Below are 15,385 nucleotides of genomic sequence, written 5' to 3' on the forward strand. Positions count from 1 at the left end.
TCAATACCAATATTTCTGTCACAATTTTAACTTTGGGGATTTACATCAATACCAATATTTCTGTCGCAATTTTAACTTTGGGGATTTACATCAATACCAATATTTCTGTCACAATTTTAACTTTGGGGTTTTACATCAATACCAATATTTCTGTCGCAATTTTAACTTTGGGGATTTACATCAATACCAATATTTCTGTCACAATTTTAACTTTGGGGATTTACATCAATACCAATATTTCTGTCTCAGTTTTAACTTTGGGGATTTACATCAATACCAATATTTCTGTCGCAATTTTAACTTTGGGGATTTACATCAATACCAATATTTCTGTCACAATTTTAACTTTGGGGTTTTACATCAATACCAATATTTCTGTCGCAATTTTATCTTTTGGGATTTACATCAATACCAATATTTCTGTCTCAGTTTTAACTTTGGGGATTTACATCAATACCAATATTTCTGTCACAATTTTAACTTTGGGGATTTACATCAATACCAATATTTCTGTCACAATTTTAACTTTGGGGATTTACATCAATACCGATATTTCTGTCACAATTTTAACTTTGGGGTTTTACATCAATACCAATATTTCTGTCGCAATTTTATCTTTTGGGATTTACATCAATACCAATATTTCTGTCTCAGTTTTAACTTTGGGGATTTACATCAATACCAATATTTCTGTCGCAATTTTATCTTTTGGGATTTACATCAATACCAATATTTCTGTCTCAGTTTTAACTTTGGGGATTTACATCAATACCAATATTTCTGTCACAATTTTAACTTTGGGGATTTACATCAATACCAATATTTCTGTCGCAATTTTAACTTTGGGGATTTACATCAATACCAATATTTCTATCGCAATTTTAACTTTTGGGTTTTAGATCTTTTTGACATTGTTACAACATGCAAGTATCAAGAAACTTATACCTCACTCCCTGATTCCTAATTATATCAGTGAACTTTGAAACTGGTTCTGATCATGGTAGCACCTTATGGTGTTAGATCCAAAGCTACATTTATTGACATCTCTTATGGCATAAATTACACAAAAGTGATCTCTCACAACAATAGATACACTAGGTCATATAAAATCACAACAATAGATATACTAGATCATATAAAATTACAACAATAGATACACTAGGTCATATAAAATTACAACAATAGATACACTAGGTCATATAAAATCACAACAATAGATACACTAGGTCATATAAAATTACAACAATAGATATACTAGTTCATATAAAATTACAACAATAGATACACTAGGTCATATAAAATTACAACAATAGATACACTAGGTCATATAAAATTGCAACAATAGATATACTAGTTCATATAAAATTACAACAATAGATACACTAGGTCATATAAAATTACAACAATAGATATACTAGTTCATATAAAATTACAACAATAGATACACTAGGTCATATAAAATCACAACAATAGATATACTAGATCATATAAAATTACAACAATAGATACACTTGGTCATATAAAATCACAACAATAGATACACTAGGTCATATAAAATTACAACAATAGATACACTTGGTCATATAAAATCACAACAATAGATACACTAGATCATATAAAATTGCAACAATAGATACACTTGGTCATATAAAATCACAACAATAGATACACTAGGTCATATAAAATTGCAACAATAGATATACTAGGTCATATAAAATCACAGCAATAGATATACTAGGTGATATAAAATCACAACAATAGATACACTTGGTCATATAAAATCACAACAATAGATACACTAGGTCATATAAAATTGCAACAATAGATATACTAGGTCATATAAAATCACAGCAATAGATATACTAGGTGATATAAAATCACAACAATAGATACACTTGGTCATATAAAATCACAACAATAGATACACTAGGTCATATAAAATTGCAACAATAGATACACTAGGTCATATAAAATCACAGCAATAGATATACTAGGTCTTAGAAAATTACAACAATAGATATACTAGGTCATATAAAATCACAGCAATAGATATACTAGGTCATATAAAATTCCAACAATAGATATACTAGGTCTTAGAAAATCACAACAATAGATATACTAGGTCATATAAAATTACAACAATAGATACACTAGGTCATATAAAATCACAACAATAGATATACTAGGTCATATAAAATTGCAACAATAGATACACTAGGTCATATAAAATCACAACAATAGATACACTAGGTCATATAAAATTACAACAATAGATACACTAGGTCATATAAAATCACAACAATAGATACACTAGGTCATATAAAATTGCAACAATAGATAATAGATACACTAGGTCATATAAAATTGCAACAATAGATACACTAGGTCATATAAAATCACAACAATAGATATACTAGGTCTTAGAAAATTACAACAATAAATGCACTACATCATAGAAAATTGTAACAATAAATATACTACATCATAGAAATGTGCAATAATAAATACACTATAAAACTAGGTAATAGAAAATTGTAACAATAAATACACTTGGTCATAAAAATTATAATAATAAATACACTACATCATAGAAAATTGTAACAATAAATATATATACATCATAGAAAAGTGCAATAATAAATACACTATAAAACTAGGTAATAGAAGATTGTAACAATAAATACACTTGGTCATAAAAATTATAATAATAAATACACTACATCATAGAAAAGTTTAGCAATAAATAGGTCAAAAGAAATTTGTAACAATAAATGCACTAGATCATATAAAATTGTAAGAATAAATACACTAGGTCATATAAAATTGTAACAATAAATGCACTGGGTCATATAAAATTGTAACAATAAATGCACTAGATCACAGGAAACTGTGACAATAAATACCCTAGGTCATAGAATATTATAACAATAAATACCCTAGGTCATAGAATATTATAACAATAAATACCCTAGGTCATAGAATATTATAACAATAAATACCGTAGGGCATAGAAAATTATAGCAATAAATACAGAATTAGTACCAGTTGAATTTAAACAGTATGCAATTGTATGTAAAATGAAAATTGTTTTCCTTAAATCGATGGATCCAAGTCAATATGGAGAAGACAAAACCAATTCTAGTTAGAACTGTCTGTCAGGGAAGACAAAATTCATTAAAATTGGAACTGTTTATCATGGAATACATTCTAATTGGAACTATTTATCATGGAAGACAAAACCCATTCTAATTGGAAATGTTTAGTATGGAAGACAAAACCTGTTCTTAATTGGAACTGTTTATTATGGAAGACAAAATACATTCTAACTGGACCTGTTTAGTACGGAAGACAAAACCTATTCTAATTGGAACTGTTTAGCATGGAAGACAAAACCAATTCTAATTGGAACTTTATCATGGAAGACAAAACCCATTCTAATTGGACCTGTTTAGTATGGAAGACAAAACCCATTCTAACTGGACCTGTTTAGTATGGAAGACAAAATCAATTCTAATTGGACCTGTTTAGTATGGAAGACAAAACCAATTCTAATTAGAACTGTTTATCATGGAAGACAAAACCAATTCTAATTAGAACTGTTTATCATGGAAGACAAAACCTATTCTCACTGGAACTGTTTAGTATGGAAGACAAAACCAATTCTAATTGGAACTGTTTATCATGGAAGACAAAACCTATTCTAATTGGAACTGTTCATCATGGAATACAAAACCTATTCTAATTGGAACTGTTTAGTATGGAAGACAAAATCAATTCTAATTGGAACTTTTTAGTATGGAAGACAAAACCAATTATAATTGGAACTGTTTATCATGGAAGACAAAACCTGTTATAATTGGAACTGTTTTTCATGGAAGACAAAACCCATTCTAATTGGACCTGTTTAGTATGGAAGACAAAACCAGTTCTAATTGGAACTGTTTAGTATGGAAGACAAAATCAATTCTAATTGGAACTTTTTAGTATGGAAGACAAAACCCATTCTAATTGGACCTGTTTAGTATGGAAGACAAAACCTATTCTAATTGGACCTGTTTAGTATGGAAGAAAAAATCAATTCTAATTGGAACTTTTTAGTATGGAAGACAAAACCAATTATAATTGGAACTGTTTATCATGGAAAACAAAAACCTATTATAATTGGAACTGTTTAGTATGGAAGACAAAACCAATTCTAATTGGAACTGTTTAGTATGGAAGACAAAACCTATTCTTAATTGGACCTGTTTAGTATGGAACACAAAACCAATTCTAATTGGAACTGTTTATCATGGAAGACAAAACCAATTCTAATTGGAACTGTTTACCATGGTAGACAAAACCAATTATAATTGGAACTGTTTATCATGGAAGACAAAAACCTATTATAATTGGAACTGTTTATCATGGAAGACGAAACCCATTCTAATTGGACCTGTTTAGTATGTAAGACAAAACCAATTCTAATTGGAACTGTTTATCATGGAAGACAAAACCAATTATAATTGGAACTGTTTATCATGGAAGACAAAACCAATTATAATTGGAACTGTTTATCATGGAAGACAAAAACCTATTATAATTGGAACTGTTTATCATGGAAGACGAAACCCATTCTAATTGGACCTGTTTAGTATGTAAGACAAAACCAATTCTAATTGGAACTGTTTAGTATGGAAGACAAAACCAATTCTAACTGGAACTGTTTAGTATGGAAGACAAAACCCATTCTAATTGGACCTGTTTGTTATGAAAGACAAAACCCATTCTAATTGGAACTGTTTAGTATGGAAGACAAAATCAATTCTAATTGGAACTTTTTAGTATGGAAGACAAAACCTATTATAATTGGATCTGTTTAGTATGGAAGACAAAACCCATTCTAATTGGAACTGTTTAGTATGGAAGACAAAACCAATTCTAATTGAAACTGTTTATCATGGAAGACAAAACCAATTCTAATTGGAACTGTTTAGTATGGAAGACAAAACCTGTTCTTAATTGGAACTGTTTATTATGGAAGACAAAATACATTCTAACTGGACCTGTTTAGTACGGAAGACAAAACCTATTCTAATTGGAACTGTTTAGCATGGAAGACAAAACCAATTCTAATTGGAACTGTTTATCATGGAAGACAAAACCTATTCCTAATTGGACCTGTTTGTAATGGAAGACAAAACACATTGTAACTGGACCTGTTTGGTATGGAAGACAAAACCTATTCTAATTGGAACTGTTTATCATGGAAGACAAAACCCATTCTAATTGGAACTGTTTATCATGGAAGACAAAACCAATTCTAATTGGAACTGTTTAGTATGGAAGACAAAACCTATTCTTAATTGGACCTGTTTAGTATGGAAGACAAAACCAATTCTAATTGGAAGTGTTTATCATGGAAGACAAAACCAATTCTAATTGGAACTGTTTATCATGAAAGACAAAAACCTATTATAATTGGAACTGTTTATCATGGAAGACGAAACCCATTCTAATTGGACCTGTTTAGTATGGAAGACAAAACCCATTCTAATTGGACCTGTTTAGTATGGAAGACAAAACACATTCTAACTGGAACTGTTTATCATGAAAGACAAAACCTATTCTAATTGGAACTGTTTATCATGGAATACAAAACCTATTCTATTTGGACCTGTTTAGTATGGAAGACAAAACCAATTCTAATTGGAACTGTTTAGCATGGAAGACAAAACCAATTCTAATTGGAACTGTTTATCATGGAAGACAAAACCTATTCTAATTGGAACTGTTTAGTATGGAAGACAAAACCTATTCTATTTAGAACTGTTTAGTATGGAAGACAAAACCCATTCTAATTGGACCTGTTTAGTATGGAAGACAAAACCCATTCTAACTGGAACTGTTTAGTATGGAAGACAAAACCCATTCTAATTGGACCTGTTTAGTATGGAAGACAAAACCTATTCTAACTGGAACTGTTCATCATGGAATACAAAACCTATTCTAATTGGAACTGTTTAGTATGGAAGACAAAACCAATTCTAATTGGACCTGTTTAGTATGGAAGACAAAACCCATTCTAACTGGAACTGTTTAGTATCGAAGACAAAACCCATTCTAATTGGACCTGTTTAGTATGGAAGACAAAACCTATTCTAATTGGAACTGTTCATCATGGAATACAAAACCTATTCTAATTGGAACTGTTTAGTATGGAAGACAAAACCAATTATAATTGGAACTGTTTATCATGGAAGACAAAACCAATTATAATTGGAACTGTTTATCATGGAAGACAAAAACCTATTATAATTGGAACTGTTTATCATGGAAGACGAAACCCATTCTAATTGGACCTGTTTAGTATGTAAGACAAAACCAATTCTAATTGGAACTGTTTAGTATGGAAGACAAAACCAATTCTAACTGGAACTGTTTAGTATGGAAGACAAAACCCATTCTAATTGGACCTGTTTGTTATGAAAGACAAAACCCATTCTAATTGGAACTGTTTAGTATGGAAGACAAAACCAATTCTAATTGGAACTTTTTAGTATGGAAGACAAAACCTATTATAATTGGATCTGTTTAGTATGGAAGACAAAACCCATTCTAATTGGAACTGTTTAGTATGGAAGACAAAACCAATTCTAATTGGAACTGTTTATTATGGAAGACAAAATACATTCTAACTGGACCTGTTTAGTACGGAAGACAAAACCTATTCTAATTGGAACTGTTTGGCATGGAAGACAAAACCAATTCTAATTGGAACTGTTTATCATGGAAGACAAAACCTATTCTTAATTGGACCTGTTTATAATGGAAGACAAAACACATTGTGACTGGACCTGTTTGGTATGGAAGACAAAACCTATTCTAATTGGAACTGTTTATCATGGAAGACAAAACCCATTCTAATTGGAATTGTTTATGATGGAAGACAAAACCAATTCTAATTGGAACTGTTTAGTATGGAAGACAAAACCTATTCTTAATTGGACCTGTTTAGTATGGAAGACAAAACCAATTCTAATTGGAAGTGTTTATCATGGAAGACAAAACCAATTCTAATTGGAACTGTTTATCATGGAAGACAAAAACCTATTATAATTGGAACTGTTTATCATGGAAGACGAAACCCATTCTAATTGGACCTGTTTAGTATGGAAGACAAAACCCATTCTAATTGGACCTGTTTAGTATAGAAGACAAAACACATTCTAACTGGAACTGTTTATCATGAAAGACAAAACCTATTCTAATTGGAACTGTTTATCATGGAATACAAAACCTATTCTATTTGGACCTGTTTAGTATGGAAGACAAAACCAATTCTAATTGGAACTGTTTAGCATGGAAGACAAAACCTATTCTAACTGGAACTGTTTATCATGGAAGACAAAACCTATTGTAATTGGAACTGTTTAGTATGGAAGACAAAACCAATTCTAATTGGAACTGTTTATCATGGAAGACAAAACCTATTCTAATTGGAACTGTTTAGTATGGAAGACAAAACCTATTCTAATTAGAACTGTTTAGTATGGAAGACAAAACCCATTCTAATTGGACCTGTTTAGTATGGAAGACAAAACCCATTCTAACTGGAACTGTTTAGCATGGAAGACAAAACCCATTCTAACTGGAACTGTTTAGTATCGAAGACAAAACCCATTCTAATTGGACCTGTTTAGTATGGAAGACAAAACCTATTCTAATTGGAACTGTTCATCATGGAATACAAAACCTATTCTAATTGGAACTGTTTAGTATGGAAGACAAAACCAATTATAATTGGAACTGTTTATCATGGAAGACAAAACCAATTATAATTGGAACTGTTTATCATGGAAGACAAAAACCTATTATAATTGAAACTGTTTATCATGGAAGACAAAACCCATTCTAATTGGACCTGTTTAGTATGTAAGACAAAACCAATTCTAATTGGAACTGTTTAGTATGGAAGACAAAACCAATTCTAACTGGAACTGTTTAGTATGGAAGACAAAACCCATTCTAATTGGACCTGTTTGTTATGAAAGACAAAACCCATTCTAATTGGAACTGTTTAGTATGGAAGACAAAACCAATTCTAATTGGAACTTTTTAGTATGGAAGACAAAACCTATTATAATTGGATCTGTTTAGTATGGAAGACAAAACCCATTCTAATTGGAACTGTTTAGTATGGAAGACAAAACCAATTCTAATTGGAACTGTTTATCATGGAAGACAAAACCAATTCTAATTGGAACTGTTTAGTATGGAAGACAAAACCTGTTCTTAATTGGAACTGTTTATTATGGAAGACAAAATACATTCTAACTGGACCTGTTTAGTACGGAAGACAAAACCTATTCTAATTGGAACTGTTTAGCATGGAAGACAAAACCAATTCTAATTGGAACTGTTTATCATGGAAGACAAAACCTATTCTTAATTGGACCTGTTTATAATGGAAGACAAAACACATTGTAACTGGACCTGTTTGGTATGGAAGACAAAACCTATTCTAATTGGAACTGTTTATCATGGAAGACAAAACCCATTCTAATTGGAACTGTTTATCATGGAAGACAAAACCAATTCTAATTGGAACTGTTTAGTATGGAAGACAAAACCTATTCTTAATTGGACCTGTTTAGTATGGAAGACAAAACCAATTCTAATTGGAAGTGTTTATCATGGAAGACAAAACCAATTCTAATTGGAACTGTTTATCATGGAAGACAAAAACCTATTATAATTGGAACTGTTTATCATGGAAGACGAAACCCATTCTAATTGGACCTGTTTAGTATGGAAGACAAAACCCATTCTAATTGGACCTGTTTAGTATGGAAGACAAAACACATTCTAACTGGAACTGTTTATCATGAAAGACAAAACCTATTATAATTGGAACTGTTTATCATGGAAGACAAAACCTATTGTAATTGGAACTGTTTAGTATGGAAGACAAAACCAATTCTAATTGGAACTGTTTAGTATGGAAGACAAAACCTATTCTAATTAGAACTGTTTAGTATGGAAGACAAAACCCATTCTAACTGGACCTGTTTAGTATGGAAGACAAAACCCATTCTAACTGGAACTGTTTAGTATGGAAGACAAAACCCATTCTAATTGGACCTGTTTAGTATGGAAGACAAAACCTATTCTAATTGGAACTGTTCATCATGGAATACAAAACCTATTCTAATTGGAACTGTTTAGTATGGAAGACAAAACCCATTCTAATTGGACCTGTTTAGTATGGAAGACAAAACCCATTCTAACTGGAACTGTTTAGTATGGAAGACAAAACCCATTCTAACTGGAACTGTTTAGTATGGAAGACAAAACCCATTCTAATTGGACCTGTTTAGTATGGAAGACAAAACCCATTCTAACTGGAACTGTTTAGTATCGAAGACAAAACCCATTCTAATTGGACCTGTTTAGTATGGAAGACAAAAGCTATTCTAATTGGAACTGTTTATCATGGAAGACAAAACATATTCTAATTGGAACTGTTTAGTATGGAACACAAAACCCATTATAATTGGACCTGTTTAGTATGGAAGACAAAGCCTATTCTAATTGGAATTGTTTAGTATGGAAGACAAAACCCATTCTAATTGGACCTGTTTAGTATGGAAAACAAAACCTATTCCAATTGGAACTGTTCATCATGGAATACAAAACCTATTCTAATTGGAACTGTTTATCATGGAAGACAAAACCTATTCTAACTGGAACTGTTTAGTATGGAAGACAAAACCAATTCTAATTAGAACTGTGGGAGAAGGGGAAGAAAACAATTTTAGTTTGAACTGCTTAGCATGGAAGACCAAACTAATTCTAATTTAAACTGTTTATCATGGAAGACAAAACCCATTCTAATTGGAACTGTTTAGTATGGAAGACAAAACCCATTCTAAGTGGACCTGTTTAGTATGGAAGACAAAATCCATTCTAACTGGAACTGTTTAGTATGGAAGACAAAACCAATTCTAATTAGAACTGTGGGAGAAGAGGGAAGCAACAATTCTAGTTGGAACTGCTTAGCATGGAAGACCAAACTAATTCTAATTTAAACTTGATCATGGAAGACAAAACCCATTCTAATTGGAACTGTTTAGCATGGAAGACAAAAACTAATTATAAGTATCATGGAAGACAAAACCCATTATAATTGGAACTGTTTATCATGGAAGACAAAACCCATTCTAATTGGAACTGTTTGGCTTGGAAGACAAAAACTAATTATAAGTATAATGGGAAGACAAAACCCATTATAATTGGAACTGTTTATCATGGAAGACAAAACCCATTATAATTGGAACTGTTTATCATGGAAGACAAAACCCATTCTAACTGGAACTGTTTAGCATGGAAGATAGAAACTAATTATAAGTGTCATGGAAGACAAAACTAATTATGATTTTAACTGTTTAGCACGGAAGACAAAACTAATTATGATTTTAACTGTTTAGCACGGAAGACAAAACTAATTATAATTTTAACTGTTTAGCATGGAAGGCAGAGCTCATCATAGCTGGAACTGTTTAGTATGAGAGATGAAACATTCTAATAGTGATGCTGTATCAAAGTGTGTAACAATTCTAGTAGTGCTGTAAGAAATATTTGTAATAATCCAGTGAAGATGCATCAAAGTGTATAAAAATTCTAGTGATGCTGTATCAAAGTGTGTAACAATTCTAGTGATGCTGTATCAAAGTGTATAACAATTCTAGTGATGTATCAAAGTGTGTAACAATTCTAGTGATGTATCAAAGTGTGTAACAATTCTAGTGATTATCAAAGTGTGTAACAGTTCTAGTGATGCTGTATCAAAGTGTATAACAATTCTAGTGATGTATCAAAGTATGTAACAATTCTAGTGATGTATCAAAGTGTGTAACAATTCTAGTGATGATATAAGAAAGTATGTAACAATCCAGTTAAAATGTATCAAAGTGTATACAAATTCTAGTGATGTTGTAAAAAAGTGGATAACAATTCTAGTGATGCTGTATCAAAGTGGATAACAATTTTAATGATGCTGTATCAAAGTAGATAACAATTCTAATGATGCTGTATTAAAGTGTGTAACAATCCTAGTGATATGACAAAGTGTATTTCAATCCTAGTGATGTTGTATCAAAGTGGATAACAATTCTAGTGATGCTGTATCAAAGTGGATAACAATTCTAGTGATGCTGTATCAAAGTAGATAACAGTTCTAGTGATATATAAAAGTGTGTAACAATCCTAGTGATATAACAAAGTTTATTTCAATCCTAGTGATGTTGTATCAAAGTAGATAACAATTCTAGTGATGTTGTATCAAAGTGTGTAACAATCCTAGTGATATAACAAAGTGTATTTCAATCCTAGTAATGTTGTATCAAAGTGGATAACAATCCTAGTGATGCTGTATCAAAGTGGATAACAATTCTAGTGATGTATCAAAGTGTATAACAATTCAAGTGATGCTGTATCAAAGAGGATAACAATCCTAGTGATGTATCAAAGTGTGTAACAATCCTAGTGATGCTATGACAAAGTGTGTAACAATCCTAGTGATGTTGCTTCAAAGTGTGTAACAATTCTAGTGATGATATATCAAAGTGTGTAATAATCCTAGTGATGTTGTATCAAAGTATGTAATAATCCTATTGATACTGTATCAAAGTGTGTAACATTTCTAGTGATGTTGTATCAGTGTATAACAGTTCTAGTGATGTTTTATCAAAGGGTATAACAATGCTAATGATGTTGTATCAAAGGTGCATAATAATTCTAGTGATGTTGTATCAAGTGTGTAACAATTCTAGTGATGTTCTATCAAAGGGTATAACAATGCTAGTGATGTTGTATAAAAGGTGCATAATAATTCTAGTGATGTTGTATCAAGTGTATAACAATTCTAGTGATGGTATAACAAAGTGTGTAACAATCCTAGGGATGATATATCAAAGTGTGTAACAATCCTAGTGATGCTATAACAAAGTGTGTAACAATCCTAGTGATGCTATAACAAAGTGTGTAACAATCCTAGTGATGCTATAACAAAGTGTGTAACAATCCTAGTGATGCTATAACAAAGTGTGTAATAATCCTAGTGATGCTATAACAAAGTGTGTAACAATCCTAGTGATGCTATAACAAAGTGTGTAACAATCCTAGTGATGCTATAACAAAGTGTGTAACAATTCTAGGGATACTACAACATAGTCAGACTATTCAAATTTGTGTACGAACAATGCTTTGTGCATAGTCTACACGATAAACAAGGTTTTACTAATCGGCACTACTCAGAAGAAAATGAGAATGCAGAAGGACCTTTCTGGACATTGTTTATGTGACAAGCTTGAATTTGTAACTAAGGAGAAACTTGTAGGATCACTGATACTCTGTCCACTAACATATTCACAGATGACATGCCATTATATAATATCCAATCAACTGCTCATGAGATTATCATTAAATAAAATCAGGATTTAGTTAAAGCAAACATGGTGTGAGAACAGTGGTTTGAAGATAATGTACTTATCTTCATACCAATGTTCTCACACTATTTGTTTGCTTTAACCAAATCCTGATTTTATTTAATGATAATCTCATGAGCAGCTCATTGGATGTTATACATAAATATGTATGAGGGTTAAAATCTATGATCATAGTCAAGCCGAATACAAAGTTGAAAAAGAAAACTTCCAAGCAATGCTTAAAGGAATAGATATAGAACAAGCCGAACATGAAAAACTACTTTGATTAACAATATCTTAAGCTGGAATATTACAAGTTGACAAAATCATTATAAAATTAAACTCACGTTTTTATCTTGTGAACATAATACATGTACAATCAAGAACAAAATATAGTTTTATCTCCCTCAAGAACATAATACAATTGCACAATTGGGGGACAGATGGCACTCATAATATTCTACTTGCAATGGCAGAGTTTGTTGTACTTAGGCAGCCTATAGTAGCAATCAATACAAAAAAATCACTGCGAGCCTCAATGGAACCGATGAAGACTTTTTTATTCGACTTCTTTTTGTCTGTAAATCTGCAAATGCGCAGTTTCTTATTTGTGCTCGGAATTGTCTGTGTCCATCTCCGCAAACACAGTTTCAGATTCAGCTGCACTGATTATTTTATCCTCGATTGCTGACGAGTACAATTTAATGATCGTACTGTGGTTGCTTTGTGCCGCTGCAAACAATTTGGAGTAGGTGCCTTTTTAGAATGCAATCGCATCGACATTAATTTGCTCGCACCACCAGAGACACCGGTTACTATTGTTATAGTTCCGACAATAATACCGATTGGTGCACCTACAATGGTTATTGTGGTCGTAATTCCAGTCGTGCCAAGACCGACAGTTTCTAGGGTCGCTAGACCACAAATGCGACCAAACATGCGCCTTAGTATGTCATGATTAGCGCGTTTCTCTTGGTATTTCATTTTGCAGCTGTTGTTCCGCTTTGAATATTTATTTCACATCGGTAAGACTGAGAGTCCGTCATAGCTCTTTTATACGATCACCGATCACTTTTTTCAAAGCCATTCCTGATGCAGTTCCGAGAGCCCCTAACGCTGCAGCTTTTGCAGCCGCAGCTGCCAACAGTGATTGAATAACTGCAAGGAATTTAAATATTCTATTGGTCTTTTGAATTTGTGTCACTTTTGACCTGGATAATTTTAATGTCACTGAGGTGTTTTTGTGTTTCGCCGCATTAAACTGAGCGATTTGTGTTTGTATCAACAACATGGGGACATTTCCACTATATTTTGCCGAAGAAAGTTTTTGTGTTACCCAAAAATTATTTCTGATTGCATACTTTATTTTTGCATGTTGATTTTCGGTAAGGTGGACCCTCACTTTGTGATAGGACATTATTAATACAATAGTATGTTCAATGATGATTTGTCCTCAGGCGCGCTGATCACTCTCGTTCGGCCACCATCACCCTCCAACAAAAGTGTTTTCTTGGAAAGTATCATAGCATAACATCGATAGCCACCACCAGCATCACCTACACGTGCATGAAAATACATGTCGCCAACAGATTGCCTAAACAGGTGTTCCAATGAAAAATAATAAATCTGATAGAGTCATGAAGTCATGCTGAGAAATCTACAAACCAGAATCAGCGTTTTGATGCCAGTTCATAAACGACCAAAGGTTGTGATATGTACGTGTAGTATGACTGGCTTTAAAGTTAAGCTGAACTCCTTCAGATGGTCCTTGATGATGACCGTTTAACTCAGAGGTGGGCAAACTTTCCAGTGCAAGTGCCGCATACACAAATTTACACCTTGTCGCGGGCCGCATAGTTCATTAAGTAAAATAATTAATATTTGAAATAGCAAAAACAAAAGGTTTTTCTAAATAACATCTACTTAATTTTCAGTTGTTAATATGTTGTTAATATTTGAGAACTTAAGCTTCAAAAGAAGCACATTTATTTGATAAACAGAGTAACATAAACAGAGTCAGTGCAAATGATGACTTGTTCCTAGGCCGCATGAAATCCCTTGGCGGGCCGTAGTTTGCCCACCCCTGGTTTAACTGCAAAGAAACCTCGGACACTTTTAAGCCATAAAATATAATTTTAATATGAGTTTGGACATTGTCTTTTTTGTAAGTAGAAACTCCACAAACACATGTTTTGGTGTAGTGATACCATGTTAGGTACTTATTTGCTAAGTAAGTTGTCCCGCAATAGCAGTTGGTGAGTGTGCGTATGTGGTATGTGTGAGAAACGACAACGTTGAAGTGGTTCCCAACTGCATAAATATCAACAAAGATGATTATGTAGAACGTGAAGGTGATAACACAGACGTGCACAATGTAAATGTATCTAATACAACTCTTCCATCAGCAGCACCTGTACCCAAGGCTGTAGAGAGCGATCATTGGCCCTGTGGTAAGAAACACCCGGGCCACTCCTAGTTCTTGTTCAAACAATTTTTTTTTTTTTATAAAATTAAAATGTGTTGTTCGGCCCGGGCCCCCTTACGGCCCAGGGGATGTATCCCTGGTTGCCCCCACCTCACATCTTGTTGGCCCTGCCTATACCATGAAAAATTTTCTCGTTGGAGTTGTTTTTGCGGTTTAATGTAACTGTTTGTTGGGCTCAAAAAAATAACCTTGCTAACATCGCTGCAGAAAAAAAGACATGACTGAGGAATTGCACACAAAAATCATAATGTGGCTCCTTGAAGATGCCTTTGGCACTGAGCATATCTACTATTAAAAGTGCTGTTAACACCTACAACTACAGCGTGTACATCTGCATCATTAGCATGGTTGATGTGTGTTTTAGGCTGCCTAACTGAGTATTGTTGAGAATCTGCATTATAAAATGTATCCTTGACAAACACCATTGTTGGTC

The sequence above is a fragment of the Sinohyriopsis cumingii genome, chromosome 1 (genome assembly GCF_028554795.1).
Source record: "Sinohyriopsis cumingii isolate HCF-2022 chromosome 1, ASM2855479v2, whole genome shotgun sequence".
Taxonomy (NCBI): Eukaryota; Metazoa; Mollusca; class Bivalvia; order Unionida; family Unionidae; genus Sinohyriopsis; species Sinohyriopsis cumingii.